The following is a 10,374-nucleotide window of genomic DNA, read 5'->3' as shown; positions in this document are numbered from 1 at the left end:
CTGATCCCAGTTTTGATGCATGCACATGCGTTCCATTGTATCTGGCTTCTCTCGCTCAGCATAATGTTCCTGGGTGTAATTCACTCTGCTGTGTATATATACAGTTTATTCTTTTTTACTGTTGGGACGTGTTTCATGGTGTGAATATACCACAGTTTGCTTATGGACATTGAGCTGTTTCCATTTCTGAGATTTATGAATAATGCTACTCTGAATGCTCTTTTTTAAAATTTTATTTTGAAAATAGTAAAGTACAACAGAACAAGACAGAAAAAAGCCAACTGAGACCGTGTAGTGAAATTGGTACAGAACTTCACAGCAGGTTACCGGGATAACAGTAATAGGCATCACAGTATATTTCGTTATCTTTACAACACTTGTTCTTTCAATCACGTATATCAAAATAAAATGAAATACAGAACATTATAGAACTTATCAAAACAGAATATTGAATAGAGCAGTACCATTAAGCAGAATAGAGCAAAACAGTAATAAAAATATTTGCCTTCAAAGAGATCGTAGAAGGAAGTCCCCCTTATGTGCTACAGTCAACCTCCCAGGAGATGCTCAAATTTCTGGTTCCCATTTGCTAAGGGGGGGGGGACAGGAGAAAAGGGGTAGGGAAAGGGAGATGTTTGACTCTAGGCCGTGCACCAGTAGGTTCACTATCGCTTAGCAGGGAGGCAGGCTGGTTGCTTGGATTCCCCACATCCTAAGTTCCAGCATGGTGTGGGTCTCAGAAGACACTGGTGGTTCTCCTCCTGGAAGGGCCACAGTTGGCCACACCGCCACCGCTTACCAGGGAGGCAAGCTGCTTGCTTGGTTTCCCAGGGTCCTAAGTTCCAACATGGCGTGGATCTCAGCAGTCTCTACTCTGAATACTCTTGTACTTGGCTTTGGTGTACACTCAGGAAGGAAACTGCCGGATGATAGGATAAATGTATATTTAGCTCCAATAGGTAAAGAATGAGGGACTTGTCTTCATAGAGTCTCCCCAAGTATTCAGTCCAGACCTCCCCTTTTCCTCCAACAAGTTTGATGCCACCTGAACTTATTCTCTCTTCTGGTGGCACTAGATGGACCCTTTCTACATAACCTTGGTTTCTATTCAGTTTGTGCTGTGCTTTACATCAGCAGAGCCACTCTCTGTCACAAACAGTGTGTTAGGTTTTATTTCCTCTTCCATTCTCCACTAAACTTAATCCCCCTTAGGGTAGTGCCCTGTCATCCCTGTAATCCCCCTGCTTTCCCCATAATAGATCATTGACCTATTGCTAAGGAATGAGAGCTAATGTATTCGTTATCTGCTGCTGTGTGACAAACATCCCAAAGTTCAGTGGCCACTTTGCAGTTTCTGTGAATCAGCTGATCTGGCTCAAGGTCTTTCCTGAGACTGTAGCTGGGGTAGTAGCCAGACTGCAGGCATCAGAATGTTGGACGGAGGCTGGAAGGATGTCTTTCAAATTGTCTCGCACTAACTTTTGGTTAGTGCCTTGCCACACACTGCATATAAAATGAATGTTGGCTTTCATGGGGCAAGGAGACAGAGGGAGGTATGGGAGGAGCCACAGTATCTCCTAGTTTTGAAAGTCATCTGTGGCCACTTCTGCAAAGTTCATTCATTAGAAGTGAGTTACCAGGTCTAGCCAGCACTGAAGAGAAGAGGAGTTAGGCCCTACCTCTCAAAGGGAAGAATCTTAAAAAATTGGTGGCACATTTTAAAGCCATTACTAACAAGAGTCAACATTTACTGACAGCATATTATGTGCTATAATTTGTGTTTTTATAGAGTATTTTGTTTAATTTTTACTGCAATCCTACAAATAGAAACACCTCTTGATTTTGGGGACAAGAAGATAGATTCTGAGAGACTGTAGTAGGGATTATTTGCCTGAGGTCCCACAGCAAACCATGGAGTGGAGATGGAAGTCCAGGAGTCACACTTAAAACCTGTGCTCTTGGCCACATAAGCAGCATCACAAATTACAGCTGGTAGATGAGTTCATGAGTCTAGGGCTCTCTGAGGACATCATGGGCTGAATGGTGGCCCCTCCAGAATGTCCACAACCTTATTCCTGTAATCTGTCAACATGATATGTCAAAATCTGTGTTGAAGTTAAAGATCTTGAGAGAAGGTATTTATGCTGTATTATTTTAGAAGATCTGGTACTATAGATGGGGTTCTTGGACCTGGTGCTAATAGAAATTAAAAACTAGGCCAAGAAGTGTAGAACACAGGCAAAGATTGTAGTTGAGACAGAAAAGAAAATGGGGAAGACACTTCAGCTTGGACGAAAGAAGACTTGAAAGGAACTGACAGGCTCCGGCTGGCCTGTTAAGCGGGAAAGAGGAGCTTTCATGGGCTTGCCGTGGGGACTGGGTCGTGTTGATCACCAGCTCAGTTCTGGTTCCATGAGGTGGTTTTAAAGAAAGCCTTAATATATGAGAGGGCCATGAGATGACTGCTTCTCCTTGAGGGTGCAGGGGTGCTTTAGTTCCTGCCATGGGGTAACTGCTCCCACTTCATGGTAAGAGACCTCATGAAGGTGTGATCTACCAACAGCAGTCCTGTTGGAATCCAAGACTGGATTCTGCAGATTTAAGAAGAACTATGGAATTCTAGGCAAGGTTTCAGGAGGTGTGGAACAGGATGTTATAAAAACTGGTGGTTGAATATTCCCAAAAGTCTTGAAAATACATTGGTTACTCTTATTTGGTATATTTGGTTTGGAAGGGAAATAAACAGATTAGGTAAATTTAGGGCTAAGAAGCAAGTTTTTAGACAGATATTCCTTAAGTAATTAATATGCCTACATCCAGCACTGAGCATAAGTAGTCCCAAAGTCTAAGGTAGTGAAGAACAGAGCTGTGTGTGGTGGTGCACACCTATAATCCCAGTACTTGGGAGGCTGAGACAGGAGGATCGCTGTGTTCGAGGCCAGCCTGGGCTACAAAGTGAGCTCAAGGCTGGCCTGAACTGCACAGTAAAACCCTGTTTTTTTAAAAAAAAAAAAGACAGAAATACCCCTCAACTTCGCTCACCAAACCAAAAGAAAACATATAGTCAGAAGTGGTAGCACCTGCCTGTAATCTAGCACTAGGAGCCTGAGGCAGGAGGTTGAAGTTGAAGAGGCTGAGACAGGAGGATTACTGCAAGTTCAAGGCCTGCTTTGGCCTCATAGTGAGCTCAGAGCCCATCTGAACTACATAGCAAGATGCTGTCTCAAAACTAAAATAAAATTTAAAAAATAAACATAAAGCAAACAGATACAAAATGAAGATAGAGATCTCAAGATTTGTTCAGCTTTAGTAACCCTTTGGGTATCTGCTGGCCTGTTCATTACTTTCTAGTTGCTGGAACAAAATACCAGATACCCATCCATTAAAGGAGGAAAGGTTTACTTTACCTTACAATTTGCAGAGGTTTCAGTCCATAGTTATCTGTGTCCAAGACAGGGTGGCCTGGCAAAGGAGAAACAGCCCCAGGCAGGGCAGGCAGAAAGGTGGCAGGCAGCAGCCTCCCTTCCCTTTTATTCCATGCAGGCTAGAGCCTATTGGCTGGTACCACCCACCCCCCGGTGGGAGGGGCTTCCCATTATCCACACCCAGAGCTGTGCTAAACCAATCAGTGGGCTACTTTAGTTATCACACTCCCTTAATCCATGTTCACACACCCTATGTCAACCACCTCTGAAAACTCTATTAGCCTCATCTATGAGTGTATGAGAATTTAGGGGGACATCTGGATGCAAACTGTAAGAAGGCCCAAGCGAAAAGTCGATGTCTTTTTAGCAAAATCAGCCTTTAAATCCCTATTTCAAGGGCTGGGTGTTTAGCTCAGCCGCACAGTGCCTGCCTGGCAAGTGTGAGGTCCTGAGTTCAATCCCTGGTACTGGAAAAAAAATCCATATTTCAGGCTCACCAGGTAATCACAGGAATCTTTTACAGAAACAGCAGGGGAGGTTTTGATGCAAAAGAAGAAAAAAAATAGGAGGGAAGGGGATGTGAAGACAGGCAGATATCGGAGTGAGGCAGGCATAAGCAAAGGAATGCTGGCGGCCACCAGGGTCCGGAAGAAGCAAGAAATGGATTCTGTCCTGAAGCTTCTAGACGAAGTGTGGCCCTGCCAATGCCTCAGTTTGGGACTTGTGGCCTCCAGAACCATAAGAATAAATTTCCATAGTTGTAAGCTACTATATAAATGATGATTTAACCCACAGGAAATTAATACCAAATGTAAAGTGCATTCCACATCTTCATCAGGAATGCTCTTGGGGGCACAGTGGACTGTGTCAGGCCCGTTCCCACAGTCCTTTCCCTTGGGTCAGCTTGGCCATTAGTGCATTCTAATAAAGTGGAGAAATTAAAGTCAGGTAAAAAGCAGAAGAAAAAGACATAATAACCACCTCTGTTATTATCATTGAGCTTATGTTTTATTCTGAGCTTCCTAGCAGCTGAGGCAAAAAGACAGTAAGGGTGGGTTACGTAATTTTCACTTTCTTGCTAAAAAGAAACTAATGATGTTTTTCAAGAGACACTTTTCTTACATATTTCGAGAATACCTGAGCAAGTACTTCACACAATAGACCCTGGACAGGGTAAGAGACAAAGTTCTCAGTGATAACTTAGAGGAGATCTGGGGCTGCCCTCGTGTGAGGGTTTCATGGGTCACATCTGATAAAATAGCCCAGCAGAGAAACACACTGCAGAGACCTGACTGATTCTCAGGAAGAAGCCCTCACATGGACACGGCTGCAGTGTTCACACCCAACATTTTGTGTGTTCAAAGAACTCCTGGGAGCCACATGAGGCAAGCAGGTAGCCCACATTTTACAGCTGAAGTAAGAAGGCTCACAGCACCGAAGAGACTGTCTCAAGGTCACACATCGATGGGTGTCAGGGCTGGGGTTCTGCCCAGCTTTAAGAACGGGTCTCCCTGGCTTGCTGATCCATCTTAATCCACACACCTCTTATCACTCTCCAAGAATTTCACACACACCCGTTTTATCTCGCCAAGTCCTGAGCCCTTGTGGGAAGGGCCCTTTCTCACGCTTTTTGGAAGCCTGGATTCCCTGCCCAGGACTGGTGGTGAGAGGGGTCCTGCCTACCTCATGCTTGCCTGCTGAGGCACCATATGCCAAGCCCTGGTCCTTTAGGTCAGGTTCCAAGCCCTTGAAGAATGGTCACCTAAAGGAGGGTGGTGGCTGGGGCTCAGATCCATCATTGCGCAGGAAGACCCAGGAAGTGTGGGCAGTGGCCAGCCAGGCGAGGGCGTGGCCAGGGTGCTGTCCGCCCCGCAGTGCTGACCGGTCTCCTCTTCCTGGGAAAAGACGACCTTTCAGGGAAGTGGGTCGGTTCTTTCATCTCTGTCACCCTTCCTGGCCAGAGGCTAAGAGGGTGGTGAACTGCCTCTCTGCAGGGGCGGGGAGGAGAGGGAAGGTCAGAGTGCTTCTGCCCTCACTTTCCCCACACTATGCCCAGGGAAGGGGCTCTTATCCCCTAATTCCTCCATTTCCTCTTTTGTCACAACCCTTCCAACCTCTCTTCCTCTCCTCCAGAGGCACTTGCTTCCCATCTCTGTATGTTCTTCCTCCCCTCTCTGTAACTTCCCATTTCCCGCTTCCCTCTTTATCCACTAGTTATGCAACTACTTGCAGGTTTCTTAGCCTCTCTGAGCGAAAGCTCTACCCTCACAGCAGTTATGAAGCTCAGCGGTTGGTATAGAGAACATGCTGAATCCAAGCACATTCTGCTCACCCATTCTTTTCTCTCCAAGATGGAAAGGAGGACAAGCAGGCACGTGACATTAGCTCCCTTCATCTCCACGGGGACAGCCCACCATGCCAACTGCCCACCATCACTGGAAAAACCTAGGGGGCTTATAAGCCTCCCCCCAAAGAGATAGCCCCTGGCCCAGAGCATCCAGGTGCATCCATCAGGTGACAAATGGTAGCTGGTGAAACTCTCTAATGCATGGATCATGACTCACCGTGCATTTGCCATGTGGCATGCGTGGATGACCACTTTCACATATGGCCATCATGAGAGCCCTCTGAATCGGGTACTATTATTGTGGATTCATTTAAAATGTGAGCAAAGGGGTTCGGAGAGATGGAAGTTCACATGACATAAACTGGAGCCGACAGGCCAGTCTGACTCTTCAGACCACGTTGTTTGAATTAACTTTTTCCTATGGGAAGATGTAAACATAAAGAGGAAACAAAATCACGTAATGATTGCACCCATCACTCAGCTTCACCGGTCAGCATTTGGCCAACTTGTCTCGCCCCTGCCTACACCCATTTCATGCTTCCCTCATTTTGACCCAGGCATCACATAGTTTGCCCATAAATGTTTCAGTGTGCCCCGTTACAAATGTTTGGGTGTTTGTTTAATTTTGGAGATACTGTGAGTAGAATTGTTTCCTGATTTCTTTCTCAGAGAGTTCATTAGTAGTGCCCAAATAATCTGGTGTTTTTTTTTGTTTGTCCTGTATCATGCTATTTGTTGAATTTGTTTGACAGCATCTGACAGTCCTTTGGTGGAGTCTTTAGGGTCTTCTCAGTATATGATCAGATCCCTGCCACCTCTTTAAATAAAGATAATGATACTTTGTTATTGCAAAACCCTTCCACACATATTCTCCTATTTAATGCTCATATGCTCTCAAAGGTACACAGGGAAGCATATTTGCTGGAAAACTGAGGCTCAGAGAGGTGAATGGGCTCATCCTAGGTTACCCAATGATATAAGTTATAGGTGGAGCCAGGCCCTGGCTCTGCCCCTTGGCCGCAAGTCCCAGACTTGCTTCTCTCCTCTCTGGGCCTCCTGACAGGAGATACCAGTTGCCAAGCTCAGGGGTTCCAGGGGCCTGGAGGAACAGGGGTTCCAGGAGTCCTGGAGGAACAGGGGTTTTGAGAGACTGTCTCCAATGGTAACCAACTGCAAAGTATTCATAACCCCTTTCTCTTGGTAACAGCAGAGCCAATTCCCTGGCAAAGGCCTGTTTGCATGCTGTAGCTCCCCCAAAGCCTAGACAGCGGCCGGGGCTCACCGCCAGCCTCCTGAGCCGCATGCCCTAAGCCCTTTGCACTATGGCAGATTGAAGGACGAGGCATGAAGTGCAGGCATAATAGCCAGATCACTCCAGCAGCCCTGCTCTAATTCTGCTTTTTACCTAAGTGCAGGAGAAGGGCAAAGGTCTCCCTGTTTTTCTTCTGGGAACCTCCTTGCCTAGCCAATCCTGCACATGCAGGGAATGCCAAGGATTCCATTCTAAATCCCCTGGCTTTTATGGCTTTCATGGCTAATTCTTCCATTAGTCTGCAGGCTACAGAGGACACCCCTCTGCATGGTGTTCAGGACCAGCAGTCTTCCCAGCACCACCAATGTAATCTACCACAAGTACCAAGGAGACCATCCTACAACTGCAGGAGAGGAAAAACCTTTGTGCTAGCTAATTCCTGGATTCTCTAGTTAGAGCTTTGCTTCTTTAGCTGTACACTATGTTCTGTTTAAATGCAAACATCGCTACCACCAACACTGCCCATTAAGCTTTCTTCCACACCCTAATCCAACGTCCTAATAATACCACTCGCTACTTCTTTGCCCATATAAACGGTGGTATTTCACTTCTCCATGCTTTGTTCATGCTGTTTCCTCTGCCCAAAAAACCCACTTCCTGCTTCTTCCTCCACTATCTCCTAAGAGTATCTCAGGACTCAGCTAAGACCTCATCTCCTCCAGGGAACCTTTCTGAATGCCCTTCCGCTCTGTTGTTCCCATCCCCATAACAGGCAAGGGCTTTTCCATGGGCTTAGCTCAATGTGCTATACTTAGAAGACCAGAGTCTCTCGAAGGCAGTCTTCCCCAGGACTACACGGAGGCCTGACACATCATAAGGTCTCAACCTACTGTATTTATTGAAACTCTTTGTCTCCCACAGCCCTCACTGCAGCCCTATAGGTTAGGCTGCTCAGTTCCATGATTCCTCCCATTTTATAGATGTGGAGACTGACATGGAGAAGCAAGGAACCCATCCCAGGCCCAACAGTGCTAAGTGGAGAGTTAAACTCTCACCCACGTCTCTTTTCGCCCAGCCCTGGAAGCTGTTCCTGCTGTCACCCTCTAGGCCAGCCCTGGATGCCCAGCTGGCGGCTCTGTGACAAGGCAGAGCAGGAAGCACCCTGTCAAGACACTTTCAATCCAGCAGCTAAGTTCGGGAACCCCTAACCCCAGTCCTGGTTGCCCCTAGGGGAAGCCTAAATCCTGCATCCTGGTTCCAGGGCCACTCCAGCCTCCCCAGGCCCACCTCTCTAACCTTGTCCTTTAGCTCCACCTTATATGCTCCTGCTGAGCCACACCTGCTCCCTGCCCCTTCTTGGGATCATCTGAGTGTTCAGAACCTGTACTTGGTGCCCAAACTCTGTTACCATCATGTTCCAAGATTCCAAGATTAGAGCCACTAGAAAAGGTGGGGCAGATATCCACAGGAGTCTCCCAGTGTCCAGAGAGCAAAGCAGCGAAGTGCTCCGAACAAGCAAAGGGGTCCCCGCTGCATTCATGGAATACTACAATCCTGAGAGGTGCAGACGGCAATTCCACCACAAAACCCCACCGCAGACAGCATGTTAATCACATCTGACGTGTACCAAGGCACTGTGCAGTGTCTTCCACTCAGCGCTGAACTTCGTTCCCGTGGTAACACCCACAGGCAGGTTCCATTTTTCCCTCTGAACTGCAAAGAGGACATCTGCAGCTCAATTAGTAAATGAACTTGGCTCTGACACACACCTAGAAAGTAACAGAACCAGGATCCAAAGCCCAATCTGTTCTCTTCACAACACTTTCCTCAAGGAAATGCAAGAGGCAATTAGCACGGTAAACATCCTGAGGATTCCTGAATAAATTTAATTGCTTAAATGTTGTCTGAGGCTGAAACAGCTCCTTCCCCATAATTACTATTATTTTTCCTGAATCCTGCTTCTGTCCCACAGAATGCTGCACTGGAAAACACCAGCTCTTCTCATCCCAGCAACCTGAGAACTCAGGATGGGGAAGAAGGAAGCCTACAGACCTCTGTGCAGGGCTCCTCTGACGTACATGCGAGCTTCCGGGTCCAGGATAGGGACCTGCACTCTCCACAGGTTACAGAGCCAAGGAAAGTAGGAAGCCAGTGCCTGACTTCTTCCCGGGGCCAGGAAACCTCCGGATTCAGACAGGCAGTGGGGCTGGCATCTAGCTCCGCCCAGCGGTGGAATTCACTCGTCTTCCGGTAGGTGTCGCGCAGGCTTCGCGAGACGAAAACTGGGTGCTGAGCGCTGTTTCATTGGAAAGAACAGAAGATGCCAGGACCATCAGAATCAGAGGTCCCTAACGGTCACAGGAAGGCTTACCGCTCCGACACGAAGGCCCAGCGAGGGGAAGGACTTGCCCAAGGCCACAGGAGGATTTCAAAGCACCGCTGGATTAGAACCCAGCCTACAGCCTTCAGCTGCAAGGCCCCGGCTGGCTTCTGCAGCGGCCGGTCTGTGTGTCAGTCTGTTTAGCCTGGCCACGCCCTGTAAGGCAGCAGGCAGAGTGCCCACCTCAAGGCTCACTTCCTGAATTCTGACGGTTAGGGCCAAATGAGTAAAGACTAAGTGACTGAGTAAATGAAATACTTGATTTTTAACCAAAAATCCTATTTCTTTTCTTGATTATTTACTGTACAGGGTCAGGATTAACCTTTAGCTGATCCTGAAAATTACTTGTCTTCAAAGGGTAACCATTTGCTGCCAGAAAGAACTGTGATGGGGCTTACACTGTGCTTAATACATGTGTGTTGTGTGTGTACACACACACATAGGTGTGCCAATCCCTTGTGTAAACGACTTGGCAGTAAATGTAACAGACGCTGTTCACTGTCCCTGCCTTCATAAAGCTTACATCCTGGCATGACAGATTGCCATTAAACAATTCATCCCACAATTAATTAGATAATTAAGAGGATGGTAATTGCTCCATAGGCGAGGTAAAAGAGATGCTTCGTGATGAGCTTAGCAGAGTAGAAAGCACCTGTTAAAGTAGAAAGCCAGATGTTTTGAGAGCTGAAATTAAAGCCAACTTTTCCATAGCACCACCCAGCAATTATTTAAAGGAAAAAGAGCATTCTTGTGCATCTGAGAGAAGTAAAGAGCTGTCTTTTATTAACACGTATTCCTGGAAAATAAAACTGTCCAAGAGCAAATATATTCAAGAGTTACTCAAGGAGAAAGGCTTCTGAGCACTTCTGGTCTGCTGGAACGCCATCCTGTTTAAGAAGAAAAGCCAAAGGGTCAGAGAGGCTCACCAGTTCTTCCAAGGTCAGCCACAGCCACCAAGGTGGACCAGGAT

The 10,374-nt window shown here is 46.9% G+C and overlaps 1 long non-coding RNA gene across 1 annotated transcript; it reads right to left on the bottom strand.

Annotated features, from left to right (window-relative positions):
• Positions 1 to 215: 215 nt before the first annotated feature.
• Positions 216 to 9,527, bottom strand: LOC134470504 (uncharacterized). The gene is made up of 4 exons (XR_010039437.1): positions 9,077 to 9,527; positions 5,990 to 6,190; positions 3,408 to 5,320; positions 216 to 919 (listed from the first exon to the last, which is right to left on the bottom strand). It is a non-coding gene; the product is annotated as an uncharacterized LOC134470504 (long non-coding RNA).
• Between the last annotated feature and the right edge of the window lie 847 nt (positions 9,528 to 10,374).

The sequence above is a fragment of the Cavia porcellus genome, unplaced genomic scaffold (genome assembly GCF_034190915.1).
Source record: "Cavia porcellus strain 051 isolate PalLab524CR breed Dunkin Hartley unplaced genomic scaffold, mCavPor4.1 scaffold_1, whole genome shotgun sequence".
Classification (NCBI taxonomy): Eukaryota; Metazoa; Chordata; class Mammalia; order Rodentia; family Caviidae; genus Cavia; species Cavia porcellus.
The sequence above is the reverse complement of the archived record's forward strand: the minus strand, read 5'-3'. Positions and strand labels throughout refer to the sequence as shown.